The 21,566-nt window shown below is 42.0% G+C and overlaps 1 protein-coding gene and 1 non-coding gene across 2 annotated transcripts in view; one reads left to right on the plus strand and one right to left on the minus strand.

The window, feature by feature from the left end:
- Positions 1-21,566, minus strand: part of LOC124805175 (ankyrin repeat and death domain-containing protein 1A-like) — a 683,180-nt gene that overhangs the window by 646,198 nt on the left and 15,416 nt on the right. The window lies entirely within an intron of this gene.
- On the plus strand, positions 16,578-16,650 carry Trnaa-cgc. Its single transcript has one exon. It is a non-coding gene; the product is annotated as a tRNA-Ala (tRNA).

Below are 21,566 nucleotides of genomic sequence, written 5' to 3' on the forward strand. Positions count from 1 at the left end.
GTTACTTGGAATTTCTGGCTCACGTTTTTTTTTTCCAGAAACGCAGCAGTAAGTGGGGGGTGTTGCCCCAAACATTACATTGATTGGAACAGCCAAAGACATGTACTTTTTTCTTGATTGTTTGCCGTGTAGTTTCAAATCTAAAGTATGTTCCGTCAATTTCAGCTGCATAAACAATGCAATGATGGCAAATGAAACTCACGATAACAAAACTAGTAAGATTACTTTTGGAAAGTAAGTAATGTACGGTATGTTGCGAGACAGTGCCGACGGAGACCGAACGAACGAAGCGAAAAGAGGAAAAGTGTCGTGAAATCCTCACTGAAACAGCATAAAAATTACTCTAACGAATGCCAATAGTGCTCCACCTAAGGAGAAGCCAGCATCAACTCGTTGCCTTGTCGATCTATCCCCGTATGCACTGATGCCCGTACTTCCATACTCTGTGGCTTCACTGCATAGTGCCGCCAGACTTCGTAAGTATAATTTGTCCCTCCAGGTGTCATGTAAGATACGATAAACGTTTTCAGCATCTCTTAAAAATATTCTTGTAGGACATACGTTTCAACATAATTGCGTTACGTCTTGCGTACCGACACATGACAACGGACGAGCGCAATATAAAATTTCTGCCCAAATATTACTTCATATTTTCTATCATTTAGCGCAAGTCAAGAACACACTCAACGCTTCAGTTTTTATCGAAATTAGACAACAGATGCAGATTTAAAGAATGACTTATTAATGGAGTTCTATTGTGATCGATTTCAAGAGACTACTTTTCCTTATAGCCTATTTATCATTATTCGCGAAAATAATGGGACATAATTATTCAAGGTGTTGCGCAAGATATATGAGGCAGGCTAAGCACCCTCAGACTAAAAGAAGATGTAATGATCCAGATTCATAAACAGGGAAATGAAGACAAATGTGTATCTACTGAACCACCAGTTAAACACGTGATCATAGCAAAATAATGACACAGAAAAGTGGTAGAAGATAATCTCGTGGAAGATCAGTAGAAATATGGGTATACACGATGCAATACTGATTCTATGATTCCTAGAATATATGAAGTTCTAGAGTACTGGAGTTATTTGCATGATCATTTGCCTTTGTCATATATACGTATATGTTTGTTATTTTGACATGGTTCTTATACTTTCAGAATAACCATTTTGACTATCTGGATGATTGGAAAACAGGCCCGGCTCAAATGTACTCATCAAGTAAATAAAAGTGAAATTTGTAACTTTGGCTGTTTCTCCGTTGTACACTAGAATATGGTTTAAAGAAAGGGCTGCCTATGTGTATAACATTAAGATTTTGAAAGTACAGTATTTACTGTATTTTACTCTTCATAATTTTGAATGTAGTAGGCATAAAGTACAGGTATTTATAACTTGTTTGAATCGAAGTACACGAAAAAGAAGCAGTGGTCATGCAGTGAATATACATGGTTGTAGCTTACCTCCAATGTTATTCAATCAGTGCACTGAATAAGCAAGTAAAAGCAACCAAGTAGAAATGTGGAATGGGAGTTAAAGTTCACAGAGGAGACATAAAACTTTTGAGTATAGCCGACGACATCTTTTCTGTCAGAGATGGCAGAGGATTTGGAGGAGCAGTTGAAATGAACAGACAGTGTCTTAGAAAGAAATTATATGATGAATATCAACAAAAGTGAAACAAAGACATTTGAGTATAGACTAATTAAATCAGGCGATGCTGGGTGAATTAGATTGGAAATGAGACAGTATAAACAGTAGGCGAGTTTTGCTCTTTGGACAGCAAAATAACTGACGATGATCGAAGCAGATAGGATATAAAACAATAACGAAGAGTAGGAAGGAAAGTGTTTTTCAGAAAGAGAGGGTTTTTAACATGTAACAAAATTTAAAGTATTAGGAACAGTTTACAGAAGGTATTTGTCTGGAATTTAGACTCGTAAGGATATGAGACGTGTACGATACGCAGCAAAGAGAAGATAAGAGAAAAGAGAAGAGAAGAGAAGAGAAGAGAAGAGAAGAGAAGAGAAGAGAAGAGAAGAGAAGAGAAGAGAAGAGAAGAGAAGCTTCTCAAATATGATGCTACAGAAGGGTGCCGAAGTTTTGATGGGTAGATGCGAAACTAATCCGCTGACAATTCGGCTGTACATACGAGCAATAGCGTTATTTTGGGAAGGCACAGGCTTGAATACGGGTGCTAATTTGGGGCAGTTTCATTTCCGTGTACTTTTTCTGAAAATATATTGTTATCACAGATATATCTCACATTTGGGATAAAACTCCTCACTCCAGTAGTGTTCAGTTTCATTACTGTGAAACCCCAGTGGGTAAACGCAGCTGAGTTACTAGTAAAGCATACTTTTTTGACGACATTTGCACCTTTCCTTCTCGACGAGTGAGGGTTATCTGAATTTGTCCACTATGGCTACGACGACGAGTCTTGCAACGTTTAGTGTTACGCTTCTATCAACGACCACGATGCAAGAGAGAAAAGAGAGAAGTCCTTTACCGGCAAGTAGCCTTCTCTTCTACAATAGCACAAAGCCGCTGATCTCAGTGTTCCCAACTGAAAGTTGAAAATCCCCTGCAGACGTTTGGATTTTAACATAGGACTTTGACGTGGAGTCTGGTATTAAACGACCTGTACGCCATCCTCACTACTCCACTATATTCAAATTATGGTGACGTAAATATCGTTTGATTGCAGATGACAAGCTACCTGTAGTATTTAACACACAAGTGATCCAGAAAATTCATGCACGCCAGATGTAAAGGTAATTACAAAAAGAAACGATCTGTTGTTTGAACTAAAGATGCACATAATTTTATAATCATTTAACAAAATGGTTCAAATGACTCTGAGCACTATGGGACTCAACTGCTGTGGTCATCAGTCACCTAGAACTTAGAACTAATTAAACCTAACTACCCTAAGGACATCACACACATCCATGCCCGAGGCAGGATTCGAACCTGCGACCGTAGCAGCAGCGCGGCTCCGGACTGGAGCGCCTAGAACGGCACGGCCACCGCGGCCGGCTAATCATTTAACAAAAATGGTCACATTGCAGAACAAATAAAAACGAAAACACACTGATGATGGCACAGTGGTTCCGAAACATGTTTGGGTACTCCGAAAAAACGGTGTTTTGCAGAACTGGCGGACCTCATATCCAACGATGTAAATATTTTTAGTACCCGGGCTCGACCGAACTACATTCGAGTCAAGCGCCGACGCACGAACGTGTGTTTCCTCGGCCAAGGATACCGGTTTCAATCAAACACTATATAGTTTTATGAAAAATGTTGACACTGGTCTAAAATAAGATACTCGTAGGTAAATGTATATTAATATCTTGAAAAATGATTTCTTTTCTTTGGAAGAGAGAAATATTTCTTACTTGTTAAAATGATGTATCTGCTTGTTCTTACTCATCAAAACAATTACTTAAATACTCTTTCAAATATTGAAGAGTTATGATTTCGAGCTTTGCATGAAATATAAACGACGACTAGATAACGTTCGCAGACTTAAATATAGCTGCGACATTTGTTACTGCATTATATTTTTACATCTTGATCTCGTCACAAGTGGATAAGCGAAGCCTGGTTCAGACTTCTGAGAAGTTTCCTAAGATATTAAAATATCTATAAAACTAAAATGTGTGGGTATATCACTTGACCTAGTTCTCTGTGTATTTTTGTGTCATTAATCATTATTTTTGTTGGTGGAACCCATTCTACACTGAGGTGACAAAAGTCGTGGGCTAGCGATATGCACATATACAGACGGTGGTGGTATCACGTGCATAATGTGTAAAACGACAGTGCATTTGTGGGGCTGTCATTTGAAATAATGTCATTCATGTGGGAAGTTTTCCGACGTGAGTGTGAACGCACGACGGGAGCTGACAGAATTTCTACGTGGAATGGTAGTTAGGGCTAGACGCACAGGACATTCCATTTCGGAAATCGGAAGGGTAATTCAGTATTCCGAGTTCCACAGTGTCAAGAGTGAGCCGAGAATACCAAATTTCAAGCCTTACCTCTGACCACGGACAACGCACTTAACGGACGAGAGCAGCAGCGTTTGCGTACAATTGTCAACGCTGACAGACAAGCAACATTGCGTGAAATAACGGAAGAAATCAATGTGTGACGTGCGAAGAACGTATCCATTAGGACAGTGCGGCGAAGTTTGGCGTTAATGGGCTATGGCAGCAGACGATCGACTCGAATGCCTTTGTTAACAACACGACATATCCTCCACCGCCTCTCCAGGGCTCTTGACCATAAAGGTCCTATGGGTATCGATTTCAGCTGGTAAGAGCTGATGGTAGGGTTGGAGTTTGGCCCACGGCACAGGAAGCCATGGACCCATGTTCTCAACAAGGCACTTCTGGTGACTCCATAATAGTGTGGGCTGTGTTCACATGGAACTTAACGGATCATTGATCATTTTCAGCCATTCGTGGACTTATGTTCGCAAACGGTGATGGAATTTTTATGGATGTCAATGCGCCATGTCACCGGGCGACAGTTATTCGCGATTGGTTTGAAGAAGATATCGGACAATTCGAGCGAATGATCTGCCCACCCAGATCGCCCGACATCCCATGAATTTCGTCACGACAGAGTACGAACGTGACTTTAAAAGAAAGTTTCGAGTTTTCTAACAAATTCTTTGCAGTGACGCTTTTCTTGCAGCAGGTAATGTTCAAATGTGTGTGAATTCCTGAGGGATCAAACTGCTGAGGCCATCAGTCCCTATACTTACACACTACTTAAACTAACTTATGCTAAGAACAACACACACACACCCAAGCCCGAGGGAGAACTCGAACCTCCAGCGGGAGGGGCCACACAATCCATGACATGGCGCCACAAACCACGCGGCCACTCAGCGCGGCTGCAGCGGCTAAATATAAACTGTAGTAGTTAGTAACAAAACATCTTTTTGCATGCTGAAACGAATTTTTATTTATACATCCAGAAGCGTTTCATCTGTAGGCATGACAAGGCGTCCTCAGTGGATGTCGTCGATAATTACACGATTTTTCATTTTCGCGTACTGGTATTAGCATTACTTTATGAGAAATGGAAGGTCTCACAGTAAACTTTCAATTCATTGCTTGAAGATCATGCAATTTTACAGACTGGGAAAAACTGCATTATATTCTAGTAAACAATCCTGTGTTTCTATTTTAACAGTCAGCAGTTCAACGTGTAGGGCATCGTCAAATTTACGACACGATAACCCACTTATCACAACTTTTATTAAAAGTTCCTCGTTTTCATGATAATGTAATCACAGTGAGACTGCTATTGACTATACGAATTCTTCAGGGCGTTATGTTGTTATGGCAGGCTTCAGCTGAAGCCTGACTACATGCAGTACTTCACGCTAGCCTATACTATGCAAGTTTTCATCTCTGCAGTGTTGTCGCAACCTAGACCTGCTTACTGCATTTCAGACTTTGTCTCCCACTACTGCTTTTACCCCTCCCCGTCCTCTCGGTTACTGCGGTTATCAGTTATATTCCTTCATGTTACAGGATGTGTAATTTCACTTTATCCCAATATTCTTCTGTAACACCAGATTTCAAAACCCATTGATTCTTTCCATGTCTATATTACTTGTCGTTTATGTTTCATTTCCATATTCCGCTGCACTCCAGACACATATTATCAGAAACAATTAGATAGTAGCCCACTTATACGTACGTCGTTGAACAGAAAAATGATTAACAGCGTGTTGGTCCACATTTCGAACTCAATAAAGCAGCGTCTGTGCACCGCATGGACTCATCAAGTCCGTGGTAGCTTTCAAGAGGTATTGTGAAAATGTTGTGTCCTTGTATTTGTGACATTGATTAACATCATAACAGATTACGTATTACGCTACTGTCGCTACCGTTGGTTTAGTGAAGTCCAGCATTTTAGATTTATCTTTGCCGTTGATTTGTTTTCGCTTCGTACACGCACTTTCTATGGCACAATAGTGGCAGTATGTAGTTGGCTAGAGTCTCTCGTTGATCGTCCGCGCTCGCTAATGCATTTTCGGGCTAATTAGCCGCTCCGCGCTCTGACGGTCTAAAGTTTCAGGATGAAGCAATTAACGTTGTACTGTGTCATACAGGACGTTGATGGGTGCAACTAATTTGTTTGAAATAAGCCATGATTTCAATTGAACTCCTCATTGCCAAATTCCTAAAGTTACCAGAAAAAGGAAATACATATTGGCTCGTTGGAGTACAGAGATGTAAGGAGGCACCGTTTAATATAAGGCACCACCAAGATACCGCCATATAACAGGAAAAAGGTGATGTAATTAGTGGAGAGGACAATGTTAATCGGGATAGTGTTGTCACAGAAATTGTTAACGAACTGACACTAATTAATATAATTCAAAGTGTAGGGTCAACTGAAAATTAAATTGCAAGAGTGAATGAAGACACTCAGAGGCGACATGCAGCGATAGATAGCAGCTGTGTTGATAATGTAGGATGGGAGGATATGTTAATGCAGTTTTTACAAAGAATGAAAGCAGATTTGTTCCAAACAATTAGATGTAATTAGTCAATTGAGCTCAGATTCCAACAAAAAACTCGATGATAAAAATCAAAATTTGAACAAAAAATAATATGAACATAGCAAAAAACAGAATGCATATTGGAACAAAAATAGCGATAAGCATAGTCAATAACTGAAGACATACTGGAACAAAATAATGGAGAAAAAGATAGTAGATATTTATAATGAGATACAAGATTAGTTTATTAAATTTACAAAGGAACGTAGTGAGTGACTCGAAGTCCAACTGTCTAAGTTCGTATTCGAGGTCAATAGATACTGTCAGCAGACAGAACCAGATATAACGAAAATACAGGTCCAAGTAAACTCACAAAAGGTTTTGTCAAACAAGTTTTACTGGACAGTGCAGTAACAAATAACGAGGTAGTTTGTGCAAAACAATCATGCCAAAAATATAAAAACTTGGTCATTAAAATACTGTTGGGTGTACAACAGCAATATTTCAATTTAGAATCGAAAGTACAGAACTGGAAGAGACAAAGAAGAATGTAAAAATCAGCACCACGACCCTTCATATGAACTTAATCTTACAAGAAACAGAAACACTAGGCAAGAAAATCTTAGTGCAGGTTGTTGTACAAATATTAATGTTGCAAACATGCTCAGGCAGGAAAATTTGAGGAATTTGACCCTCACCAACAATAGTGATCCAGTTGATTCCATGAAACAATTTAAAGTTGTTTTAGCGCAAATTCGGAATGAATCAGAAAAAACGATAGGTGTGTTCGTCACATTAGTGGAGATGTTAGAACGTGTTCAACCATGTACCTGATCAGACTTAAAAATGTGGTTCTCCACAAGTATTGGTCGCGAGAAAAACAGTGAAACAGTAAAGGGAAGCTGTTTTCAATGCACAATTACGATCGCAACGACGATCAATGTGTAACTTCCTTCAAAAGCACTAGAAGGGGATGACCCCATTAGCAATAATGATCTCATTATCATCTTGATAAAACATTTATTGTGAAGAGTGAGTGGAGAGTTAGCTTTGCAAACATTCAATGGTTTCAACGAGTTATTACGAGTTGTTGATAATGTAGAAGATTCTGACAATGAAGGAACACCAGATGAATCCGAACAAGGCACAAGACGTCACAATTAACTTTTGAACAACGAGAAGCACCGTTTCAAGATAATCATGCAATCAACAAAACGATAATCGACCACAATACAACCATGCACGAAGAGATAACCAATCGCGGAATTATGCACACAATGATAATTGCTTTAGAAATGACGAGAGACGATAAAACTATTTTCAGAGATGGAACCAATACGCAGCACAAGGCAGAAGATTTCGGGATCGTTTGTCTCTCCCAGATAGAAACGACATACATCGACAAAACAGGTGAACGCTGGTAAACTAAATTCAGTTTGAGACAAGAAACACTCCGGAACATACGAAGAATTTAATGGTTCATCTCCAAGACTACATGTGATTAAATGCGATAAAAAGGAGACTAAGACTGAACTACTATGAGATGAATAACAAAGAAAAGTTTATTCCTTAATTCCAATGATTGAACTTAATGTAAAAGGTTGTAAAACTGCAGCCATCCTGGAGTCTGAAAAAGATATCAGTGCTATATCCAAAAATATGAATGAACAGCTTCTTGATACAGAAGAGATACTTAAACTTCGTCTAAACAGTGTGCATAAAGTTACAACAGTTGGTCGCGTAAAACTTGCGCAGTTACTGCGGAAGTGCTCATTAGGTATAAGATTTTAGAAATATACTTTTGAATTGACTGTATTACTCTTTAATTGTGGACAAAAATTTTAGAAATGCTTGGCTGACCAAAACAAAATGTTGATTTGATTTTGGGAGAGGATATTTAAGCATTTGTAATAATGGAGTTTCGTTTCGTCGGACTAGTTGTAGAAGAAGAAGCAGAAGAAGAAGAAGAAGCTTCTACAGGTTTAGAACTAACGATTACACTACCCAACAAAAATACAATTTTTGAAATGTTTCCTGCGCTTCATGAGTCAATTCCAATTAATTTTGGATGGATAAAATCGAATATGACAATGAAAAATTTTCCTTGGCTCTAATTTCCATGATACACTCTAAGTGGAAGTATTTCATATTAACGAATTAAGAGAAAAAGATACATTGTAATTGGCGTAGGCTGTCGACATTGAAAGTGTATTTGAAGTTTTATAAATAGTTGTTACATTTTAAAAGTTCTAAATTGCTGGAAAAATATCTCACAGATGGTTGGGTCTGAAGAGAATCATGTGATGGCTGCATGAGATCGTCGCCTTTAGCTTGCCTCTTGTAACGGAGTTCCGGAGCATCCCTACACAAAGACCAACAGTAATCCGCAAGGACTGCTTCATTCCAATGGCCCCGATATCTTTGTTCCATAACAGAAATGTCCTGATGGAAACGTTCTCCGTGTCCATCACAGACAGCCCCACAACTAGGGGGGAAAATGTGTAGGTGGGAGTGGAAAAATGGATTTTAAGGGACATGTTGCGCCCATGACTATGGTATTTTTGCAGAAGCATGGTCACCAACTGAGTGTAGTTATCATCTCTTTTGTTGCCTAAAAATCCACGAACAGCTCCCTTGAAGGCTTTCCAAGCTTCCTTTTCTCTTGGTTCCAAAACTTGGTCAAATGTAGGATCCTTTACAAGTTCTTGAATTTGTGGCCGGATAAAAATACCTTCCTTAATTTTGCATCACTTACTTTCGGAAGTTTCTCTCTTATGTACTTAAACGCCCGTCCCTCTTGGCTCATACCTCTGACAAAATGTTTCACCAAACCCAGCTTGATATGCAGGAGAGGAAGGAAAACATCCTTTGGGGTCCACGAAATGCTCGGCAACGACATTTTTCTCGCTAGGGTTAAGATTTCATGCGGGGCAGTCTGCTTTAATATAATGTGATTTCCTATCATTACTGTCCCACTTGCATAAGAAGCAGCACTATTTTGTGTAGCCCAGTTGCATTCCTAAGAGTATCGCAAAGAGTTTTAAATCACTACAGAGTTTTTCATTTGTGTTAATGATATTTGACTCAGTCCAAGAAGGCTGTAATATTTGCACGTCTCCTTCGTGAGAACTGCATGACCAGTGGAGTAGAAGGAAGACGGTTGCCACTGTGAAGTAATACTGCTTTCAGATTAAGCTTGGAGGAGTCTATGAATAGCCTCCATTCAGTTGGATCATGGTTCAGAATCAAAGAGTTCATCAAGCCATTAAGGTCGCAGCAAACAACAATATTGTTTCCTTCTCCAAAAAGGGAAACAGTTCCATGTTTCGTTTTCTGTACAGTGAGGATGTGGTATCACTTTCGAAAAGATTTCATTGGTGCAGTCGAGAACCAAGAATTTCTGCCTTTTCCTCTGACAGGTCATGGTCTCTCATGAGGTCATTCAATTCCGCTTGACGTAGTCTGTGCGGCTTATCATCTTTTCCCTCAAACTCAGGGTCACAGGAAGTGGAAGGCTTGTTTGGTTCTTCTCCTTCTTTTCCACACTGTCTTAATTTTCTATTTCAAACACACAATTTCCGGGCTTTAATTACAGCAGAAAGTCACAGCGACAGTATCTATGTTTATGACTTACAAACAGCTTAAGAGCATTTGTGTTTTGTTATTGGACACATGTACCAACCCGGAAAACAAAATCTCCCCCAAATTGAAAATGTTGACTATGAAACGAAATGCCGATTATCTCCAAAATCTCCAAATCAAGAGCTAATCTGTCATTTCTATGATGATCTATTAATACAGCATATGAAAGTACATTGGAATTAACTATTTTTGAGCCCGAAACATTTTCATTGTTGGCCAGTGTTATTAAAAGGGACGTAAATGAAAGATAAATAGCCCAGAGTAAGAATGGAAGAAATTCGGGAAGCCATGCAACATTTACGGCAAAATTGTGAGAAGTTTTATGTACGCACGCAGAGGTAATTTAAGTAAATCTGGACTGATGAAAGCATATCAGTGTCAAATTAAGGCGCGACAACTGAGATCATTCAAAATGAAGTAGTATAATGTGCCACTAGCTTGAAGAGAAACTGTAGAAAAGCAGGTGGAATATATGATAGACAATGGCGTAATTGAGAGATCAGACAGTGAATGTTGCAATCTTATACATACAATAATATAAAGGATGGCTCAGTCAGACCGGTTTTGTACACCATAGTTGTCAGCTGCAACATTATGCTTCAGAGAGATCAGCCAAAAATACAGAGGAGAATTTGTAGAAATTCAGTAGTGCTTGTTATCTTAATAGTGTGGTAGGGCAAGTGGTTACTGGCAGTCGAAGCTGGAGGAAGGAAGACGAAAGTTCACCACATTGTTGTACAATCGACGTTCTTACCACTTTAAACGGATTCTGTCTGGTTAAAACATTTTATCAGCACCATTTATTTTCTAAATTTGGATGGGATTCAATAGGAGAAGCCGGCCGGAGTGGCCGTGCGGTTCTAGGCGCTGCAGTCTGGAGCCGAGCGACCGCTACGGTAGCAGGTTCGAATCCTCCCTCGAGCAAGGATGTGTGCGATGTCCTTAGGTTAGTTAGGTTTAATTAGTTCTAAGTTCTAGGCGACTGATGACCTCAGAAGTTAAGTCGCAGCCATTTGAATCATTTTCAATAGGAGAAACTTCTGCAGAACGCAATGTTATCCGTACATGATATTTTTATTGTGTCTTTGTCTTAGTAAGAATGCATCGAGATGCTGGATAATGTTTTGATTACTTTTAAATGTACTGGGGGCACTGTCAGCTTGCAGAAACCTGAATTCGTTAGAAAGAAGATACAATTTTTAGAGCATTTGATCCCATCAGCAGGAATTTAGTCAGACGCAAAGAAATTAGAAGCAATTCAAAATCTTTTAGTACTAGCCTGTAAAAACAACTTCAATCACATCTTGGCTTCTGTGGATACTACCAATGTTTTCTTAAAGACATTGCCTTACTGCAATTAATCAAGTTTGGATATGGAGAATTAATCAACAAAAGCGTTTGACGCGTTCACGAAACAGCTCTCAGAAGCTGTACCAATGCAGCCGCTAGATCTTATTAATTATCTTGGGACTGACACTAATGAAATTGGGCTTGAAGACGTTTATTTCAAATTTTCAGTGAAATTGGCTTGAAAGAACATTGCATAAACGTGAACAGTTCTCAGGTATCCGACCGGGTAGCGTCGTAATTTCTACACAGTATTTCGGCAGACGTACAAGCTGCAAGCTGCCATCTTCACGTGGTTCCTGACGAATGCTGAGCTGTTCCTCTCGGCGCCCTATATATAGTAGCCGTTACCCCCTCCACCGTTCCTCTCCTGGTGTCTTTGGTGCGGCCGGCGCGGCGGCTACTGGAGGTGGTTGGGGAAGCGGCGCCTGGGTCTGAACTGGGGTCTGCAGTCTCCCTGGTGCCGCCGTCGGGGGCGGTCCTCGATCTCTGGGACCACCCCCGTACGTCTGCCGAAATATTGTGGTGAAATTGCGACTCTACCCGGTTGGATACTCGAGGACTGTTCAAATTGGAAATACGCCGGGAAAACTTCATATCGCATTGCATAAACGTGTTCAAAAGTAGAGTTTTAACACTGTGGGACTGGACATATAGTGTATCTGAGTGCAAAGTGTGGTGTCACCGCCAGGCACCACACTTTCTAGGTGGTAGCCTTTAAATCGGCCGCGGTCCGTTAGTATACGTCGGTCCCGCGTGTCGCCACTATCAGTGATTGCAGATCGAGCGCCGCCACACGGCAGGTCTAGGTCCAGAGAGACTCCCTAGCACTCGCCCCAGATGTACAGCCGACTTTGTTAGCGATGGTTTTCCGACTACATACGCTCTCATTTGCAGAGACGACAGTTTAGCGTAGCCTTCAGCTACGTCATTTGCTACGACCTAGCAAGGCGTGATATTCAGTTACTATGAATGTATTCTGAACAGATAATATTGTGAATCATGTACCGTCAAGAGCGACGTTTATTATTAATGGATTAAAGTTAAGTATCAAACTAATTACGCCCGCTTTCTGATTTCTAATTCTTTGTCATGTTCCAGACCTCACGTCAGTATAGTTCTTCCCTCCTCCCGCCAGCCTGCGTGAGCTAAAACGCGTGCATTTCGGCCTCCACTAGTAACACGGTGTTGGCTCTTCTGCCAACACAACACAAAGCACTTGCAATTGTTTGGGGCTCTCTTTGGTTCTTCTATTTTCTGCTCAAAAGGCACACCACAGTAGGTACCCAAAGTAGGGCATTATCCTTTCTCCTTCAGCGTAAATTAAAACATAATCGACTTGCTAGATGAGCTCTCACCTTCCAGGATTTAAATTTTGAGATCCAATATATTCCTGACGAAGCAAATGTGATACCTGATACTTTTCCGCAACATTTAAAAGATGTCTGCACGAAGATCCCACATGAAAGACAGGTCAAGATGAATTTTGTAAGAGACCTGTATAGAGAGACCTAAATTAACATATTTCTACGTAATATCCAAGCAGAGCACAATGTAGATGATATATGAAAAATAATGACAACAATGTATCAAGAAGACTAAATTTCAGCAGTATTATTTAATTCAAAATGACGTCATATACCGCAGTATGGACTTGAACTCAGAAACATGGAGACTTTGTCTATCGAAACATAGTATTGATGATCTGCTTAAATACATCGTTACCAGTTTCACAAATTTTGATCCGAAGACATGGAGACTTTGTTTATCGAAACACAGTATTGATGATCTGCTTAAATACATAGTTACAAGTTTCAAAAATTTTGATCCGAAGAAATACTTACAAAAATTTTGGAAGCAGATTGGATAATGGACCTCAATTTCGTTCTAGAACGTCGAACTACACCGTTGAACAGGGGAAAATTCGTCGCATTGCTATGTCTGTTACTTCCAAACACCTGATCCAGCCGAGTGTGTAATGCAAGAACTAGGGAGGCTATTTGAAGCATACTGAGGAAAGAGACATAAGATTTGGATTAAGAAGTTGACTGATTTTGAAGACGTGATGAACAGTTTAGCTCATGATCATACTGGTTTGCCATGCTAAAAGCCTGACAACATATTCGATTAGATTATTGATTTTCCGTCACGAATGGTGTTGACCAGCAAGCAGCCATACAGCAGATGGAGAAGATGACATTGGTTTGGAAATTTAAAGTCGACAGCTTCGTCAAACCCATTATATACAAAGTGAGAGGTTATATACTAATATGATCATATTAGAAACCTACAAAGGCAAGGGATGAAAACAAGAAATTACTGTTGTGACTCTTCAAGCTATCAAAAATGTTCAAATGTGTGTGAATTCCTATGGGACCAAACTGCTGAGGTCAACGGTCCCTAGACTTACACATTACTTAAACAAAGTTATGCTAAGGATAACATACACACCCATGCCTTAGGGAAGACTCGAACCTCCGACCGGGGAAGCCGCCCGAATCGTGGCAAGGTGCCCTAGACCACGCAGCTACTCCGCGCTGCTCGAAAGATAGCACATCCAAATTCTTTCCAGTTGGAGAGGCTTAACAGCAAAAAAAGTATTTTGTATTTCATGTGGAGAACACTAAAATGCACCACTGAATGAAAGAAAATAAAAACTGAGTGGGTAGTGTTGTAGGAATGACATTTTCACATTGTGCATTGATTTGGATATGGCGGATGGTTGAGTGTCTCTCCTGCTGATGCATTATAAGAATCTGGTTGAATATGCTACTTGACATTAGGTTAATGAACTGTGCATCAGTGTCAGTGAACTAGTGTGTAAACATTTTTGTTTACGCAGTGATTTTCTTAGGAATGACCAACATGTAGTAGATTGAGTGATGGCGTACATAAAATCACATCTTTGTAGTGTCTCAAACGAATTTGCTTGTGATTTTTACTCACGTGTTTTATGATGTAGCGCCGCGAGTTCTGTTTCTGAATGATGCTGACATTGTTCATTCTCTGCTTTCCGAAGCACCAGCAAGCGATACCACATCATTATAACGTCAGAGCCTGACAGCGTGGTGGCTCACAGGAAAAGTACTACATCACTGCATGTGATACCAGCAATTGGCGCATCATTCAACGAGTTGCGCTGCCAGTCTACGCATGGACTAGGCTGTGTAGTTGTTTGCCTACTGCAAGCAATGTGGAAGTGGTTGGTTTGTTAACTCAGCCATGTGATGTGGTGCGATTATTCCCCTATGTGTGACGACGTGAGTGCCAGTCTTTTACAAAGCAGAATATTCAAGAGTGTAGTGAGTGATCAAGGTAAGTGGTGCAACGTAAAGTGTGTGTGCATCTGAATATTCGAAATTGTGAGGTTATCACGTACAAATATGTACACTGACCAGCCGGAATATTAGGACCTTCGACCACCTATCGATATAAACCCATCCAGGCGATACCAGCGTCACTTGTCGAGGAATGACTGCTAGTCAGACACAACCCATAGTGCATGTGGTATCAGTGACCGTGATGTCCGTGTGTAGAATAGGGAAGGCGCGCTATCTATCTGAGTCTGGCCGAGGGCACATTGTCATGGCCCGAACGCTCGGCAAGAGCATTTCGAAAGTTGCACGACTTATCGATTGTTAGAGGACTGCTGTGCTGGGTGTCTTCAACACGTGGCGAAACCAAGGTGAAACCACGTCCAGACGTCGTGTGGTTGGGCGGCCACCCCTCATTACTGATATCGAACGTCATAGCATTGGCAGAATGGTATCAGGACAGGCGGTGAACTGTGGGGCAACTAATGTCGACTTTAATTATGGCAGAGTACAAGTATGTCTGAACACACAGTGCACCGAAGACTCCTGACGATGGACCTCGGCAGCCGACAACCCATGCATCTGCCAATGTTAACATAACGACATTGGCAAAAACGAGTACAGCCGAAATGGGCACGTGAACATCGGCACTGGACGTTGGCGCAGTGGCAGAGCATTGCATGGTCTCATGAATCCCGATACACCCTTCATCATGCCAGTGGGAGGGCAGAGACAAGTTGGCGGCGGCTCCATTATATTCAGGGGAATATTCACGTGGAGATTCATGGGTCCAATGAAGCTCGTGATAGACACGGTGACGGCCAAGGAGTACCGTACACTGGTTGCAGACCACATGCACCCCTTCATAGCGATCATGTTCCCCGACGGCAGTGGCACTACTCACCAAGGTAATGCCCATGTCACAATGCCAGGAGTGTGATGTAGAGATTAGAAGAACACAGTGGCGAGTTCCACTTGACGTGCTGGCCTCACAACTCCCCAGATCTGAGACCGATCGAATATATCTGGGATGTGATTGAACATGGCGTCAGAGCTCATCTTCCCTCTTTTCGGAATTAACGGTAATGAGGCCACCTGGATGTACAGCGACCTATCAAGGCCTCGTTGCTTCCATGCCACGACGGGCCGCCGCTGTTACTCGTGCCAAAGTTGGAGATACCAGCTACTGGATAGGTGGTAATGACGCTCTGGCTGAGCCGTGTATTTAAACTGTGTGCCGCAAAACTAGATCCGCCAGTTTTACTTCTTCATTTATGCTTCTCTAACTAACATTTATGTGTTTAACTTGGAAATATTGTACGAAGACCTTGGCTGTAGACAGTGGCAAGAGACAATCGAAGAGAAACAGGATTATTGCATGTAACCGACGATAAGTGACGTGCTTTATTCGTGTTAGTTGGCTCTGAGCACTATGGGACTTAACATCTATGGTCATCAGTCCTTCGTATTAGTTATTAGTTTCACAATACGCCAATAAATGTGGCGGCTCAATCTGTAATTCAGATGCCCAGCAATGGCAGGTTGGTTAAGATGTGTGGTAAGTGCCTTAAACATGGCTCCTGGTAGCAGTAATGCGTATGGTATACGTGCTAGGAAAATGCTTTTCAGGGACGGTTTGTACAAATCCAAGGATAACTACAACTCAGAAAAACATCTTGAACGTGATCCCGAGTGGGTATACTCTTCTAAAGGTTTTGTTAACAGGGCAGACCGAGCCAGGTGGCGCAGTGGTTAGCACACTGGACTCGCATTCGGGAGGACGACGGTTCAATCCCGTCTCCGGCCATCCTGATTTAGGTTTTCCGTGATTTCCCTAAATCGTTTCAGGCAAATGCCGGGATGGTTCCTTTGAAAGGGCACGGCCGATTTCCTTCCCAATCATTCCCTACCCCGAGCTTGCGCTCCGTCTCTAATGACCTCGTTGTCGACGGGACGTTAAACACTAACCACCACCATCTAACAGGGCAAATGTGAATAATTCTCTCGATCAAACAGTCCACGGGTATATGGTGAGTCCATATTGCCCAACGGGCACAATATTTCGGCCACCAAAGAGGTCACCATCGCCATGTGTTTTGAAAAACAGAATTCATGAGGGCGCGCAGCCGACTTATATCCCCTCCCACCGCAAGCCGTTCCCTTCGCAGCCCTTCTTGCCACACTGACACCGAATCTGACATATCAGACATTCATTTGCAGAAGGCGAGGGCATATTAAATTCCGTGCCTGTGTGGTAAGACATATACGAGGTGCGGCTAGAAAAAAACCGGACTGATGCTGGAAAAAACATTTATTTACAATTTCATGTTATCTCCTTCAATGTACTCTCCTCTTCGGTCTCTACACCGCTCCATGCGAATTTTCCACTGTTCATAGCAATGCTGCAGATCATTTTCGGTAAGTCCATACATTACTTCCGTCGCTTTTTCTTTTACTGCTTCAACAGTCTCAAATCTAGTTCCTTTCAAAGCTGACTTGACTTTAGGGAAAAGAAAAAAGTCACAGGGGTCCAAATCAGGTGAGTAGGGTGGATGATCTAAGATGGGAATGTTGTGTTTTGCCAAAAACGTCTTCACTGACAACGCACTGTGAGCTGGGGCATTGTCTTGGTGAAGGACCCATGACTTTTTTCTCCACAAATCGTTCCGTTTTCTCCGTACTCGCTCACGTAGGGTAGCCAGGACGCTAATGTAGTAATGCTGATTCACTGTTTGTCCCTCTGGTACCCAATCAATGTGCACAATCCCTTTGATGTCAAAAAAAACAATCATAATTGCCTTGAATTTCGATTTTGATATTCGTGCTTTTTTTGTCGTGGAGAACCAGGAGTTTTCCAATGCATCGATTGGCGTTTAGTTTCGGGATCGTAAGTAAAAAACCACGATTCATCGCAAGTAATAACATTTTGTAAGAAGGTGGGATCACTTTCAATGTTTTCCAGGATGTCAGAACAAATCATTCTTCGGCGTTCCTTCTGTTCAATTGTGAGACACTTTGGAACCATTTTTGAACACACTTTGTTCATGTTGAAACTTTCATGAAGAATCTGCCTAACACTTTCCTTGTCAACTCCTGTTAACTCAGACACTGCTCTGATTGTTAAACGGCGATCTTGTCGAACAAGTTTACCGATTTTTTCAATGTTTGCATCAGTTTCTGCTGACAATGGTCTGCCAGTGCGAGTGTCATCACTGGTGTCTTCGCGGCCATCTTTAAATCGTTTAAACCACTCAAACACTTGTGTTCGCGATAAACAATCATCGCCGTACAATTGTTGTAACATTACAAACGTTTCACTTGCAGATTTTCCTAGTTTGAAACAAAATTTCATGTTAACACGCTGTTCTTTCTGTACACTCAACATTTTCCGACGCACAGACAAAACGTCAACTACTTAAAACAGACGCCACGGGCAGACTGAGTGCAGGAGGCAGATGAAACTCGAGCAGTAGGCGGAGCGAGAGTCACGTGACAGGCCAAGCGACTTTCAGCCTTATTGCATTCGTTTTATTGTTTCACCAGTACTAGTCCGGTTTTTTTCTAGCCACACCTCGTATTGGACAAGCAGTGCATACCATCTAAGATCGATGGCGAAAACTCCAGCGGCACACTCGACTGACGCACCCCAACAAATCGGTGGTCGCAGAGAAATGAGTGTCAAAAAATCACGCAATGGAACCCCGACCATACCAAGATCTTAAGTCAGACTTCCCAATTCCGGCACAGTTTTGTTAGAGAAGCCATCGAAATTCGCACTAGGGATAATCCTTTCAATCGGGCATGCGGGTATAATCTCAGCAAGGCTCGGAAACCAGCACTAAATCTAATTAAGAAAATGTTCAGCAAGCATAGTGATCTGGAGACCAGATGGACAAAGAAACTACACCTATGCTACCACAGGCACCAACGCAAGCGTCTCCGCTACTGCCGACGCGCAACCTGTGAGGGGGGGGTGGAGGGGGGGAGGGGGGCGTTCAAATGGTTCAAATGGCTCTGAGCACTATGGGACTTAACATCTCAGGTCATCAGTCCCCTAGAACTTAGAACTACTTAAACCTAACTAAGGACATCACACACATCCATGCTCGAGGCAAGATTCGAACCTGCGACCGCAGCGGTCGCACGGTTCCAGACTGTAGCGCCTAGAACCGCTTGGCCACCAGCGGCCGGCTGAGGGGGAATACAAGTCGGCCACGCACCCTTAGCAGCTCTGCTCGTCGACGCACTTGACGATGGCGACATGTTTCGTCATAGACATGTCGTGACCGCCAACACAGTCTGGCAGTACACATGTGGTCTATTCCATCAATAGATAACCCAGGAGAAACTGGAGAATTTCAATGTTAAGCTGTGTCCCTTACCACTGTTTACATGAATTTACGTGACAGTGTGATGGCAGAAATGTTATATGCCATCCTTAATATCACAGGCCGTTTTAAGGTTTTCATACGACACTGAAGAGCCAAAGAAACTGGTACACCTGCCTAATATTGTGTTATACCCCTGCGAGGAGACAGAAGGGCCGCAAAATGACGTGGAATAGTCTCGACTGATGTCTGAAATAATAGTGGAGGATATTGACACCATTAATCCTGCAGGGCTGTCCGTAAATCCGTAAGAGTACATGGGGCTGCAGACCTCTTCTGAAGAGCACGTTGCAAAGCAGTCCAGATATTCTCAATAATGTTCAATTCTGCTCAATCTGGTGGCCAGAGGAAGTGTTTAAACTCAGAAGAGCGTTCCTGGAGACACTTTGCAACAATTGTGGAAGTTTGGGATGTCACATTGTCCTCCTGGAAGTGCCCAAGTCCGTCGGAATGCACAATGGACATGAATGGATGCAGGTGATCAGACAGGATGCTTACGGACGTGTCTCCTGTTAGAGAAGTATGTAGACGTATCAGGGGTCCCATATCTCTCCAACTGTACCGCTCCACATCAGTACAGAACCTCTACCAGCTCGAACAATCTCCCGCCTACATTCAGGGTCCATGTATTCATGAGGTTGCCTCCACGTCTGCACACGTCCATCTGCTCGATTTATTTTAAAACGCGACTCGTCCGACCAGGCAACACTTTTCCAGTCATCAACAGTCCAACATCGGTGTTGACGCGCCCAGGCAGGCGTGAAGCTTTGTGTCGTGGAGTCGTTAAGAGTGGGCCTTCGGGTCAGAAAGCCCATATCGATGACGTTTCATTGAATGGTTCGCACGCTGATACTTGTTGATGGTGCAGCACTGAAATCTGCAGCAATAAGCGGAAGGGTTGCACTTCTGTCACGTCGAACGATTCTCTTCAGTCGTCGTTACTCACGTTTTTGCAGGATCGTTTTCCGGTCGCAGGGACGTCGGAGATTTTATGTTTTACCGGTACGTTCGTGAAACGGTCGTACGGGAAAATCCCCACTACATCACTACCTCGAAGATGCTCGTTCCATCGCTCGTTTGTCGACTATAACACCACGTTCAAACTCTCTCAAATCTTGATAACCTGCCGTTGTAGCATCAGTAACCGATCTAACAGCTACGCCAGACACTTGTTGTCTTCCATAGGCGTTGCCGACCTCAGGGCCGTTTTCTGCCTGTTTACATATCTCTGTAGTTCCTTTGACGCTTCAGTGTAATTTATTCCAGAACTTGTTGATGCAAATCTTAGTATCATAAACTGACACTGTTAGAATTTTTGAGAGGCTTCATAGTAATGATCGTTAACACGTCCAGCAAGTAAACAACCGTAAGCCAATGGCAACTCACGTTAACCCTTTCAGACCCTCTAGCTACAATTGTGTACACTAATGTTTGCTGTGTATTAGCTGCAACAGAAATATTCTTAAAGGGAAACTTCATGTACGCATTTGTGAATATTCAATCTTTTCAGCATGCACATGTGTTGCTATTGTTGAGCATAACTATAAAAATATCTACAAGAGAATGTAGCAGTACACAGCAGTTTTCAGCCGCCAGAATAAACAGAAGTGGTTGGTTATATTTTATTGTATAACTGCCTATTATTATTGTTATTTTCATGTTAATTATTGAATTATTAACCTATTTATTACCACAGTGAATGTTTAAAAATTAATTATTATAGCCTACAGCAATAAGAAGTGTACAGAATTTGTTTTCAAAATGGGTACTTGTAGGTGTACAAATCTTGCATCTAAAACCATTAAAAAATAACGCGAGAACATCAGAGCCTTGTTACATCACATGGACCCTTCTTCTGAAGAATCCTATATAAAGGGCTAATAAATCTTTATTTGAAACTAGTTGGCTGATTTTTTTCAACATCTGGAAGTTTATGCAGTTGCTGACTACAGCCATGTTTAAGATTTTGAAATCAGTCATTGAGTTTCTTTTGATCGAAGACCAGAGCATCGCATGTGTTCATAGTCGCTTGTAGAATGGCTACGCAGACCTGGCACTGAACAAAAGAACGGTGAGTCGTTCAGCGAGGTGTCTGTCATCAGTTCAACAAAGTCGCGCAAACCTCCCCGATCTCTTGCGTGCTGGCCTGCCACACACCCTTTTATGACAGCAGTGTTGGAAGGTGCAGACACGCCCACTCTAGATGATCGGCGGATCACAACCAAACACCTCGATGTGGGGCGTGTCACACCACCAGCTACACGCAGCAGTAGATGGTGCTGACACACTCGTCCACCAGTTGGGGCACTCAAGGCGGTGTTCCAGCTGGGTTCGT

This window comes from Schistocerca piceifrons, chromosome 7 (assembly GCF_021461385.2).
Source record: "Schistocerca piceifrons isolate TAMUIC-IGC-003096 chromosome 7, iqSchPice1.1, whole genome shotgun sequence".
Taxonomy (NCBI): Eukaryota; Metazoa; Arthropoda; class Insecta; order Orthoptera; family Acrididae; genus Schistocerca; species Schistocerca piceifrons.